Raw genomic sequence first — 13659 nt, 5'->3', positions numbered from 1 at the left:
ACGTGAATTGAGCAAAGGGCGAGGTTAAGCATCACCAAGATCCAGTAGCGGAACAAGATGAAGTTCATCTGGAACGATGCTCCATTCACCAAACGCGTCACACACTATGAACTGAAACTCAATACCAACGACACTTGTTGCAACTACTACACACACCCATTCACATAAAATCAGTAAGCATTGAATCTGAGAAAGCTGGCAGATAAACATTACCGGCGTAATAACTCCATCCTAACGGATCCGGTGGCAAAGTTCCCTCCGAGTTGGCCTTTCATGCACACACTCGGGTCCCCAAGGGTACACACACACACCCGATAAGGTGTCAAATATCATCATAAACCAGAAGAGCACTTTGAGCAGAAAAAAGAGGCTCAATGAAAAGCGCAGCTTCTTGTAGTTAAGAGCTCCACAGACTCCACACGAGCGACAGCTTTAACTTGCTCCATACTCTTCGGTAAATCAAGAAAGTAATGTCGGTAGTTTTTCCACAACACACAAACAGACGCAAGGGACAGGAGAGAGAGAGTCGTCGGTAGCTAAAGCCATATCAGCTTACCACCTCGACACCGTTCAATGCAGCAGCCGCTACTTTCTTGTCGTTAAGCTGGGGTGGAAGCGAATCTGGAAGCCTTTTGCATCGTAATAAGCAGCTCACATAGCATCTCATACGTTCTTTAGCCACCGGCTTTCAGTATCAGTTTGCTGACATCGGGAAGAGCAGGCAACAACAACAGCAAAAAAAAAAAACTAAAATTAACATCGTCATTACCATCCGATACCCACTAGCCACCGATGGTGACATTCTCAGCCGGCTGGGTGAACCGGGGAAGGACGCGCGGTGGTGACTCATTGGGATTGAACTTTTCACGCATGGTTACGCTACCGTTGTGTGCTAAATTCGCCTCTGATGTTTGTGTGCGCGTTTCAGAACAGCGTACGAAAGTCACGGAAGCTGCTGCCTCCTTCACATGTCATTACGACAGTAACGGCATCAAATTTCTCTTTAATGACTCCCTCGGTAGAGACTTTATTACCATGCGGAAAAGTTGCAAAACATACTCATGACATATTTTAAGTTTGAACGGAGTCTATGCAGGAGTGCTAAATAGTGTGAAATATAAACCCCAAAACACAAATGCTATGCTGCGTAGTTTTGTATAGTTCTTTTATTTCTATGCCACGCTCTATTCAGTATTGATCAAACATTTTCCGGCAGGTCTGTCGATGCAACACGAATTCAGACAGTATTTTCTAGCACATATCGGAACAAAAAGGCACACCCTGAAATTCCTAGCACAACCTATCGCATCGCGTAGATCTACGCTCTACCCTTGTGTATTTCATTTCATGAAAAAAGATTGTAATTAAATATATACCCTCTGTGGAAATTAAGCGAAGGACTCAATTGCGTAGATAACTGTAAGGGTCTGAGCATTCCCAACAAAATTGGAACTGAACGCTTTGTTTTGTAACTTTGCATGTCATTTAACTCAACAGATAGGCAACTCGCAATAACCATCCCAATTCTAAGCGTTTGTGGTTTTTAAGCCTGCACCTCGGATGAGCAAGTTCGCTCGACAGCATCACAGATAAAGTCATTTATTTGGATTTTGCTGGATTAAATCCAACCACCGCTGCCACGACGTCTAACAGCCCAAGCAAAGATGCATGGTTGGCGAAGCTTCATTATGATTTGGGATGAGACAAGCTTAAGCGAGCTTTACAACAGTAAACAATACACACAAAATGAGGTTACGATGGAAAGGAAAAGGATAACCTCAAACTAAAATCCCGCGAAGCCTGAGGAATCAAATGTTTGCGCAAATCGCAACAATAAAACGAGAACTTCAATGTTTGCTTTTACGGCGAGCCCAAGGGGTGCCAGTCCGGGAAAATAAAGTTGCTGTCGTAGCTTTTTACATGATTAATAAAATGTTACGTTCACATTAATTCAAGGGGAAAGGTTTTATTAAAGAGAACAAACGTCACAACTACTCGCTAACAAAACCCCTTCATCAGTTACTTCCGTCGGTAGTTACGTCCGATTCCCTCTCGAATGCTATTAACATGAGTTATGGTAATAGCTGGCTGCTACTGTTTCACAAGAACTCAACAGGCAAATAGTAAATCCCTTCTGATGAAGTTTCCCCCACGGAGCAGAAAACTTGCGTGGCAGGACGGCATAAATTCTTGTTGCCTCTCCTCCAGTAATGCGTAACATTTGTCCTGAACAAGTCCACTCATAGTGAAGTTTATTTCTGATAGTTAACGAAATTCGCTTCCTGCTGGGAGATTGACTTCAGCAAATGGTTCATTTGAGTGTCTAGCCGGAAACGGGGATGGTTGCTGCTGATCAAATTTACACCTGAGTGTTTTCGGAGACGTTAGACCACATAGATTCCGACACCACCTTTGGGTCTGTAGATTAACTTTAATATTCAACCACACATTCATTTCGGTTTCTTATCAGATGCCATAACGAACCACTTTCAACTGGAGATATTAACAAGGGTTTCGAGGCAGCTTATCACAGAACAAAAAAGTATGACGTCCATTTCTGATTATGTTACGAACGCAAAAAAATCCACTGTAACCACCGGTGTTACATATTCATGAAGAAAGGAAGAATGGTTTTACATAACAGGCATGAGAATGACCCTACAGGACAGTCAGCGACAGCAATCGGATGGGCAAGGCGCACGGCACAATGCAAATAAGCTGTGCTACCATAGAAAGTAACGTAAATAATCGCCAACGATCGAGCAAATGACACGCAAAATAAAACAAACAAACTTATAAAAAAGAGGAAATGCATAATCCTGCCAAACCACGGCAGCGACTTACTTGAGCTTACTACCAACGATAGCGCGACTCCTACCAAGCCCCAAGTGACCCTGACCCCTTTGGTACGAGTCCAACAGGGCCCGCTCACAAGGCAAAGATTCCTGCAGGGAAGTAAGTTCTGTGTGCGCTTTAAGAGCATGAAATATGTTTATGTTGACGCAAGAGCTGGCACGAAACGGGGCCGCAAGACAATGCCGTGCCATTCATAAACCCTTGCAAAAACCCCACGCAACGGATGGCGTCGATCGGGTTTCTGATGTTCACATCAGGGGTTTAGGTTAGCTTGTTGCCAAAAAACAAAAAAGCTGTTACCCAATCCGAATAAGTTCACTGGAGCAGGGAAAGGCAAAACAAACGGCCATCCAACGTAAATGATATTAGGTCATGCGAACTGATTCAAGAGGAGAAAGGTCTCAGAATTAAGTAAAAACTCCAGCTAAGGTAACAAGGTAATAGATGACGTTAAAAGTTCACCTAAAGGGGAGCTAATTCCCTCAAAATCTGGCAGTCGTTTCATATTTAACAAAACGATCGAAATGAGAGATGACAGAAGCCAGCGGGAGCAAACCTGTTTCGTGCCAATTTCTGCAAAGCGCCATCTGGATAGCTTTGCTGTATGCAAAAAAGAAAACAAGATCTCACACACTGTCAACCACCTGGCTCAGACTACAAGCTGATTACAGTAATTTAATGCTCGCTTACGGCCATGAACAAGAAGCTTCGACCTTCTCCTCTTCCCACCAAACACATCCCTCGTTCCCTTTGTACCCTTTTGCCACTTGTCAATCAGTCAATCAATCTGCAAAGACCAACACGACCACCACCACCACCACCGCCTGGCAGTTCACTGACTTTAGCAATTGCTGACGGAACGGAACATTAGCTCGTCTTGTAACTGTCAATCTGGTCGGTGGTTAACGTTTTAAAAATCCCGGTACACTAAACGATTAAATGACTTCTCACGGCTTGCCACACGCACCTTTCCTGCATTGTCGGTCGTCGCTCTGTTCTTATCGAACCTTTCTTTGATTTTCAACACAATGGAGCACAACAAATGTTACATTTTCCTTCAAGATGACACGTGTAATGGTTCCATTGTGACCACAATTTTGAGGTTATGTGTATAGATTTTGCGCCAACGGTCTAAGAACAGCTGCAACCAAAACAATCGTAGCCAATGAGTGCAGCTGATGAAACACACTCATGCACGAGTTGCTGTATCTTTTGCGCTGAAGGAGGCCAATACTGATAAGACATATTTCGTCGCTACCCGGCGCGTACACACACACACACACACTCCCGGCATTGAGTTCGATGGACCTAAAACACGACGCGATGCTTTAATCTTCTGGAGAGAGTCGAGGTTTCTTCTGTGTGGTTTTGATAAGTGGCCACTCAGAAACTGTCCTGCCGATGGGAGGGTGAAGAATATGCTGCTCTACTCAAGTACTCAGCTCTGCGACGTTGTTCTGCAGTGAGGGGTAGCAATTACTTGAACCGTGCGCTGCACAGTTCCAGACCTCCAGAACGGAGGAGATGATTGCTTTGATAAAGCTAATAAGAGCGTGATTATGATTAAAGTCAGTACAAACACGGCAATAAAGCGCTCGTCAAGTATGTAGCATAAGCATGTTTTTGAAAAATCATTCCCAGCACCATAAACAAGGAAGTTGGCACACAAACGCAAGATGATTTACTTTCCGAGAGCTATCAACCCTTTCCTGCTACGCCCCGGACACACACAACAGTTCGATCCATGTTCCTTATGGGCAGTTTTATTGCAGTAAATAAAAACACAGCTATGCAAAATGTAATCTAGAACCTCATCATTTACAGTGTCATGAAAAACGGGTTTCAAAGTTGTCAAATACGGTATTGGTTCCTAGAAAGCTGAACTATGGGACAGACAGGAAATGGAGCTAGAGACAGGCGAGACATACACGGATACACAAACCCATATGTACTGCTGCCATAAATTCTGGAAAGGGGGAAAAATTGAAAACCCGATCGATTACACAAGATTTACGAGCTCATCCGACACTTATCCAGGCAGGATTTGAGAAGCATAATGAAGTGTAGAATGTGATACGCGGACGGCAAGTAAGCTCTAGGGCATAGATTGAATGGGCGTGGGATTTAGAGACATGAAGAATGACTAGCGAGACACGCTTGATGACGACATTTCTTACATTTCTTCTCTTGGCCCCGCATCGAGCTCATGCAAGACCTTAATCGAGCTACATTACTTGTATATTATTTGCTTGAATGCTCTTATTCAGTTGGACAGTTGAGTAATAAGCATGATTTCTTTAGACATTTTATACCATCTGCTATTAAGAATGCAAGACCATCCTCTCAGCACGTTCGGCTTTGAAAAAAGAACAAACTAAAAAACACCTATAAATTCTTAATTCAGCTTGCGGAAAGGTCACAACGCTAAACCGAGTCCTGAAGTTTACGATGCTACACAAAAACAGCAGAAAAGGAGCACCCCAAGGCTCCACAGCCCGTATGTGGAGAACATCAGACATGAGGATGCACATAAATTCATTATCCAAAAACCCTGCAGATGTCCGTGTCGCTACCACTACGGCTACCAACAATCAGCAAACCCCTGGACGAGCGAAATCGTGACATTTTGCAAAAATCGATCGATTTCTGGGCTGCCTCTTGGGTTTCATTTTTCATTCTTCGGAGAACCGCACCGGAGCCGTGTCTCACGTTTCAATCGTTGCCCGCGTTTCCCATGCCTTCCAATTGCCCACCGTGTGTTCCCGCAGAAAAACGGTCCCATAATTCACTTTCAATCGCGTCACATCTCTGCCGTGTGCAGCAGCGGGCGTGTTTGCATTCGCAACAGTGACGCGGCAAAGGTAACACGGAACGGAACCGTGTACCACTTCAGACCCGGCTTCTTATCATTTATGCAACTCCCGATGCACATCGCACGGCCTTCAAAGAGCGCTCCACCACACCGGACGGGACCTTAGGGTGTCGCTTCTTGCATGAATGAATTTACGATTTCGAAACACGAACTCCCAATCAACCGTCGTTTAAATTACCGATTACCGAGGACCTGCTACCGAGGAGCGACGGTCGAATGAAATAAAGGACAAGAATGAACAATTCAAGATAAAGTGCAAAGAGATAGAGTGAAAGAGATGTCTACAATTTATCAAGCGATTGCGACAAGGATTCGTTGGACGACCATAATCCACCCAGTAAGCTCGGGCCTGCTGGACTTTCGGCGCAACGATGAAGCAATTTGCATTTTGTCCATCAGATTAGCATCTGCATCACGGTCTGGGCTGAATTGGATGAATCATACTGACCACCGATGGCAGCAAAGGTTCCCAATGACGAACCAAGTTGATTCACGCCTTGGGAAAGTCTGCAGTCAAGTTGGGTATTATTGCTGCAACGTGTGACGCTGGTGGCGAAAGTTTGCATCACTGGTGGAATGTTGGATTAAATTTCACATTCACACAAAAACCACAGAACTAATCCTAAAGAGCAAATAGAGCAGTGAGATCGTCGCAAATATCACTGGAGCAGCGCAAAAACCACAAAGCATCGAGAGATCGGTGTCTGTGCTGCCTGTGGTTAGACAATTTAAATGCAATTAATGTCATAATAGGTTAACCGCAGTTTAGGTGAAAACCAATAATTGTATTAAATTTCTAGAATCAAATTGGCAAATAAAGGAGCAGAGATTAACAACCAATAATGCACTCAACAACATCCTCCCCAAATTGACCTTCAATCATCGTAAAGTAAAATTACTGATAACTGCAACGGATCAACCTTCAGCTGGTCCATCAACATCTGCTGCACACAGTACTATTGTTGTAATATCAGCAATTAATTGCATCGCATATTGCTTATTCTGTTTTCCGTTCTGCATCGTTTTTGCTTGCAAAACCACAAAGAATTTCCTTCGTTTTTTTATTATTTTGAAGCACAGTTTGCGTCTTGCTAGACACAGGCAAGCGCACGATAAGCATAGCCCCCGACGTGGTGTACATTTTTGCTTGCTTTATTATCAACATTCCCCAGTCGCGCTCGTCATAATAATCAGTTATTTTACGAGAGGAATAACATTTAATGTGCGGGAATTCTTTTTCCGTTTTACAACCTCTGGGACACACACACAGATCCTCGACGGAAGGATTTGAGACCCACGAGGATTTTATCCCTTCGGTCGGCGGCGGTACACTTTTTATCTTTTCCTATACTTCCAACCCTGTTCGTAGAAACCGCCACAATCTTCGCCGTTTGCGAAGCAAAGCAGAATCAAAACAGCAACAGCAAAAAATCATAGTTTGCCTCGGGCTGATTAATTAAATGAGCTAAAAGAGCTACAAATCTCACACCATCCGCACACGGCATCGTACAGTAACGAGCTGCCCGGCCACATAATCACATCTATTGCGCCCGAAAGCAAAACATTGCGCCTTTTTTCTCCTCTACCGCTGACTGTACGCGAATTGACGACCGAATGATGGTGTGTTTTTTTTTAAAAGCCACCCGTCGGTTGCCCGGTTTCGTCCGGATGTCCCATGACAAGCAGCCAGGCATGGGAGCAAAAACACAAAGCGATAAGAAGCAAATAGGATAAATCGAGATCTCGGACGGCAATGGCAGCCCCTTAGAGCCACGCAGTGGAAAGCAATCTGCTTGAAACGCAAAAAAGAGTTTATGCAGTAGCGCAAGTTGCTTGAAAGGCGCAAAATGTGAGGCGCCATGGCAGGCTGGCACCAAATATGATAAAGCGTCGCTAATGCCAGCGCGTCAAGTGTGATTAAAATGAAGAGAAAAAAACGGACAACTAGAAAAGCGTCATAATCGGCGACTAGTGCAATGATGCGAGCGAATAAAAATAAACCGATGACAGTCAACGATAGCATGACCGATGAGTTAACAACGATAGTTTGCAGTTAACACTCCATACTGGTATTAAGGACCGATAGTTATTATACAGCTATTAACGAGTGTATCGAGCAGGACACATTTACAACCGTGGTTAAACGCGCAGGCTTGTACACAACACAGCGTGGGTTCAAATCTATTCAGGATCCACATTCTAGATCCAAGTTTTCCTGAAGCCAAGTTATAGTAAAGTATTTGAATAAGACTTTATATACAGGACATTATATAAATGTACGTGAAAAGACGCATCTATAAAAGAGTTTTTACCTCAGACTCTAAACTTCAAATTTTCTGCCTTTCTATTTCAAGACGACCACGCGCAGGACCAGACTGAACGATTGAATGCAAATTGTGCATTCAACCGTGTTGCACCCAAATGTATGTCACATACATTCCTCCCCTCTTTCAACAACATACCTCTTCTCTTTTTTTTCTTTGAAAAACCCCTCCCATACCCCAACTCCACTATATACCACCACAGCATGGAGTTTGTGCACGAGTTTTTATAACTTAATTTATAGAACAAATTATCAGCAGCTCTCCATCTGGCCAGCGTGCAAAGGTGGTGGCTGTGCCCCGAAGCAACCCAAACGCCACACACACACTCACTCACACACCTTCATTGCCTATTCCACGCACCTTGCCAGCGCTGTTACCCGTTTATCGTTCGATCAAAGAGCCCAAGAGGTTCGCAGGAAAAACTCGTCGACCCGTTGACAAACGAGCGTTAACATGATTTATGCAGTTGCGCATCTCTCCCAACCCTATACGGAGTGGTTGGGGAGGAGGGCAGAGGTTCAAAAACTGCGAACCAGATCAAACGGGCTAGAGTTAGCTGTAGCAGGATGGGGTTTTGTTTTGATGGCATCTCCTCTTGCCCTTTGGGTGTGCGACTCTGGGGCGTTTCTGGTGCCCGATGTAGCGCGCCTGATAAGATTTAAACATATTCCACACGCTTACCTTTCCCCCTCCGGCTAACGAGGGTGGTGTAGAGAGAGAGTTCGATACATCTTTCCTGTACGTTGTGCACTATTTTCTGGAGCAATAAGTGTGCACTATAAATAGCTTTTAAAACCATATGGAAGGGAAATAAAAGGTAAAGGCAAATACAATGTCTCGGCTAGAGTGAAGAACTATTATTTCACTCTAAAAAGCGTTGAGAGAGCGATTCCATTTATGATTCTGTCGAGCAACGCAGCAACAACGGAAATCGTCAATCAATTATGGTACTCATGATGGATGCACAGACGCCGGTGCAGTTTATTAAACAAAAGAGTCAACAAATGCATCGACTGCACAAAGCCAATGCAAGCTTTCCAAGAGTTCACACGATCCTCGAAAAGGAATTGTCTGTAGAATGATAAATACGCGTGAGGACATTAACTGAAACCGGAAGTATTGCTTGAGACTAAGAGGACTCTCTTAAGCGATAAAAATTGCTCCACATTTGAAATAAACGGAAAAATGTCACATAGCTTAGCAATTTTGCAAATTATTTACTGCTCAAAAATGTCAATCCCATCATTCGCTAACGTTCCTTAAAGGTTCTGTCCGCTATTAACCTTCCCGAACAAAGACAAAGCCTGGATTTCGGTTCCTTCCTGACAGTAAAAAACAAGCTTTGCATTATAATGGATTCCAACCAACTGAAAGAGGGTTTTTATGCTTCGCTTCCTTCCCATTTTTAGCCAACCACCATCATCATGAGCGCCACACCATCTGGTGTTCCGGGTGTCCTTCGTGGATTACTTTATCGCGGCAACATATTGAACATTACCCTCGTTCCACCCTCGAGTGTGCCCCGCAGTGAAGCGTTGCACGGTTGAAAAAGTGACGCCAAAAAGGACAACGATGGTCATGTGTGTGGTTGAGAAGACTTAACCCAACGAATGAGGAGAGAATGAGAAAAACCCCTAAAACTAAGGTGCAGCATGGGCTCTGCTGATCCAGGATTGTAGTAGTAAATGGCGGAGCAGTTTTGTAGTAAAACCCCGGCCCGGGAGTGCAGCATAGAACACACAAGCCACAAGAACCAGCGAGTGCGAGTTGCGGGGGATAAAACGCGATCCCCCGAAGATCGGACGGATGCCGCGCGCTGATGCCGAGAGCAAGATATCGAAAACGATGACAACGTTCAATTAACAGTAATTGGATATCGTTTCGCACGATAATCATCCGCGAATGCGTTTTTTGCCCTCTCGCGCGCGCCTTCAACAACGACGACCAGTTTACCAGCAAACAACAGTGGGAATGTGACGAACACAAGCAACTAATACAAAAAAAAAGACACCACCATCTCACACCACACAAAACCAGAAACGCTTCCGTTCTTGGATGCATTCCCTTTCGGGATTCTCACCCCGTCCGTGTGCAGGCGACAAGTCCGTCCGTAAATCCGTCCGTAGCTAAAAGGATAAAGACTGCGGAGCAACGAATCGATCCGTAACGGTTGGAGCAGGGATTAATTCTCGCGCTGCTTTCAGACTAAATCAGCGCATTACGATGGAGGGAATTGGAGAGTTATTGATGTCCCTTGTGGGTCAGCAGACATGAGCAGTCAACTGTGTTAAAGTCGACTGTGTTGAAACAGAAGGATTAGCTGGGCTTGGGCATCAGCTCTACGGGGCAGACATTCTCAACGGGTAGCAAACTTTTTTTTGCTCCGTTTTTATTATGCAACAGCTTTTCTTTACATAATCCTCACTTACAAAAGGCAAAAGGCTGCTGTTAAACGCTGCCGCTGTGAGATATGAATCAGCGTTCGGCAAATCTGCAAAAATGGATACTGAAATTATCACTTCCACTTAAAACTTCCGCCCATAAATAATAACCATTTCCTGGTGGTGTTTCGTTCCCCCGGTTCCGAAGCCATGGACTATTGCAACAACCACACAACACCACCTCAGCGAAAGAGAAACGCAGTTTGTGTGGTTCGCCAAGCTCCCACCCCGTATTATTTTTCAATCAACAACCAACCATCATTATCGAACGATTATCTGCGTATTCGGGCTTCCTCTGGGCCGAAATTCGGACCCGGTGGAGCGCTTGCTTGAGGTCCAAAATAAAAAAAAAAATGAAGTGGAGTGCCGATAGCAAGGAAGAAACAACATAGAAGCGTTGAAAATGGGCTTCTTAATTTCCGTCCCTGCCCCGGCTGCTCAATGGCTACCGCGTGGCTGTTTGGCAGCAGGAGGAAAGAAGATTTGTGGTACGCCTCGTGCCTCACACAAGTGCGGGTGCGGCTGCATATATGCTGATCGAAAACATCAATAACAAAACTCGACACCGGCATAATTTGTTTCTTCCTTTTTGCTGCACAAACACACAAACACGCCCGAATGAACCCGGTGGTGGCCTTAGCGGGTTTAGGTTCTAAAACCGGGAGGATCAAATTTCGTACAGCAAACCGGGCGCCAGAGCTAAGCCAACAGCACTGGGAAGGATCGGATCCTTTTTCCACGCCATCACTTCCTGATTCGTCGAACGAGCGGTAATTTAGCATCGGGGCTGAAAGCGGGCACACCTCAATGTCCCCTAACCTGCCAGGCAAAAGGCAAAGGTTCCGAACACTCCCTCCTTCTCGTTCTCGTAGGCCCTCCCGTCCGTTTCACTTAATTTGATTAGGTGTCTATCCATTTCGCTCCCCGTATCAAATCAATGTTGCCGCCGTCAGTCTGCGCGTTGGACCCTCAACTCAACTGCATTCAAACGATTGACTTCAAAGCGGGAGTGAAAGGGAGGGCAAAAATAGGGAAATACAAAGCGTTGATCGTTCATAAACCAGTACTCCAAACAGTGCGGCGGCTCACAGGGATAATCACAATCCAATAGACAATTTTCACGCTTCAACTGCACACACCAGCAGAAATCACAACTCACAGTGACGATACACCCAATACAACACACTCACACAGAGGGCACACAAATCCAATTTGGCTCATTTTTTCCTTAGTTTCCGTAGCACGACGACGCGTTTTTCCCATTTCCCAACCCCAAGATAAACGGTTGTATGCAGCTGATTGCAGCCAGTATGCAAACTGCAAACTCGAGTACGTGCAGCACTACGTACGTGGTTAATTAAATTGAACCTGAGTCCCTCCGACCTCCCACAGGGGATCGTGTTTCTGATGGCCTAGTTCTTCCACGCCCCCTCCCGTCAATGATGATTAACAATGCGATTGTGAGAAAACGACGGTTGCGGGAAAATCTCAATGAAGCTGTCATATATATACGGGGCGAGTTTTCAGTGGAGCAAATGGTTCGACAGAAAACATCTTTACTCCCAGTGTCCGCTGGGGGTCATAAATTAACGACCAGATGTAGGGAAGGGGGGTGGGTTGCTCTACTTTCTATCAAGAACGAAGCGGGGGAAAAACACATGCCCCTTGAATAGAGAAATGAGTGAAAAAGCGCATCATTAAAGACATTGTTTCTGGGGGGGATTTTGTTATTGTTGGTCTGTGAAACGAATTGTGGCTTAATGAAAGCACTTGAAGTATGAAAAACAAAGACTAATAATCACTATCGCCCCAACTAATTATGCAAAGACGGGGTGTGGAAATGGAGACGTTTTTCTCTTTGCTCCTACTTCCCCACTATCACGAGAAGCTCTGTTTTACCAGCGGTCAAGTCACCCGTCATATCAAAAGGATTACAAACGAATTTTCTCCTCATTTTTTTCACCATTTTCCCTATTCCATAATCAGCAAACGGTGGACGGCTCTTTACCTTTTGCGTCTTTTCACTTGGTTGCGTATGACTTTTCACCGGAAGCTGGGCAAACCCTTCGCTTGCTATCCTCTATTTTGCACCACAATGCGATGCGCTTCTCACTGGGGTTGAGCGCCACACACACACACACACACACCTCACACCACGGACAACCTTTCCACACGCGAATGACACGTCGCAACGATCGCACGAAACAGCCCGTTTGCATACAAACGGCACCAAGCGGTACACACGGCGCGCCACACGACGCTTTATCAAATTCGCAATCCGCGGCAAATAAAACTGCTGACCAAACAGCTGGCTGTCGCATCGGGCGCAAAAACTTTCAAATTCGATTGGACAATTCACATCGAGCAACACTGAACACTGAACACACACACACAGAATGAAGGCCTATCTTTTTTTTCTCTCCAACGGACCTTCCTTTCGATTGTACCCGCTTTTCCGATCCGATCGGTGACAAAGTAGCTCGGAGGAAAGCAATTTCCTTCCTAAGGGCTACTCTTTTTCACGTCGAGGAAAACCTCCGCACAGGACACAAACCGTGCACCCTCACACGTATTCTGGACAGGCACGCACAGCAAAGGATGACGCACGTGGCACTTCTTTGCGTAATTATTGGCAAAGGCTACACCATACGCCTCAGACACTTGGCTTGGTTTGGGTTGGCTTTTTGGCCACTTTCGCTAGAGGAAAAACCTGCACTATGGCGTGGAAATTAAACACGGTCACACACACGCTCAAGCACCGTTTTTTTTTTTCGATCGAGTTGGCAAACTCAGTGGCAGCACGTGTGCGTTGGTGCCGGCAACGGCGTGTGTGTCGTTTGGGTAGTCGACGAGTTTGTTGTGTGTTCACTTGCTCGCAGCTCACGTTGCACTACGGCGGCCGGTTCGACTGCGCCAGGCAGGAACCGCAACACGCGGCAGCACTAGCCCGCTCTCTCGCGAACGGGCCTCTCACGAGCAGCAAGAAACAGGAAAGGCCTTGCGCGCCCGATCGACCCTGTGTTGTGGTGGCCCGCAGCATATACACATATGCTACTAACTACGTTCGTTTTGTTCGTTCGCTCATGTTTATGTTTTTCAAGCCCTCCTCGGAGCACAACACACGCTCACGCAACTCCCTCCCTTTGTGTGGCCCCAGTCAGCCTGC

General features: G+C 45.5%; 1 protein-coding gene across 2 annotated transcripts in view; it reads right to left on the bottom strand.

Moving 5' to 3' along the window:
• The window catches only part of LOC121600490, a 76285-nt gene extending 62870 nt beyond the window's left edge, over positions 1 to 13415 (bottom strand). The window contains exon 1 of one of the 2 annotated variants that reach the window (XM_041929135.1): positions 12502 to 13415. The gene's annotated coding sequence lies outside the window, so the exon portion shown is untranslated. The remainder of the gene's footprint in view (positions 1 to 12501) is intronic. The other variant, XM_041929136.1, reaches the window with a different exon arrangement.
• Positions 13416 to 13659: the final 244 nt, after the last annotated feature.

This window comes from Anopheles merus, chromosome 3L, assembly GCF_017562075.2.
Source record: "Anopheles merus strain MAF chromosome 3L, AmerM5.1, whole genome shotgun sequence".
NCBI lineage: Eukaryota > Metazoa > Arthropoda > Insecta > Diptera > Culicidae > Anopheles > Anopheles merus.
The sequence above is the reverse complement of the archived record's forward strand: the minus strand, read 5'-3'. Positions and strand labels throughout refer to the sequence as shown.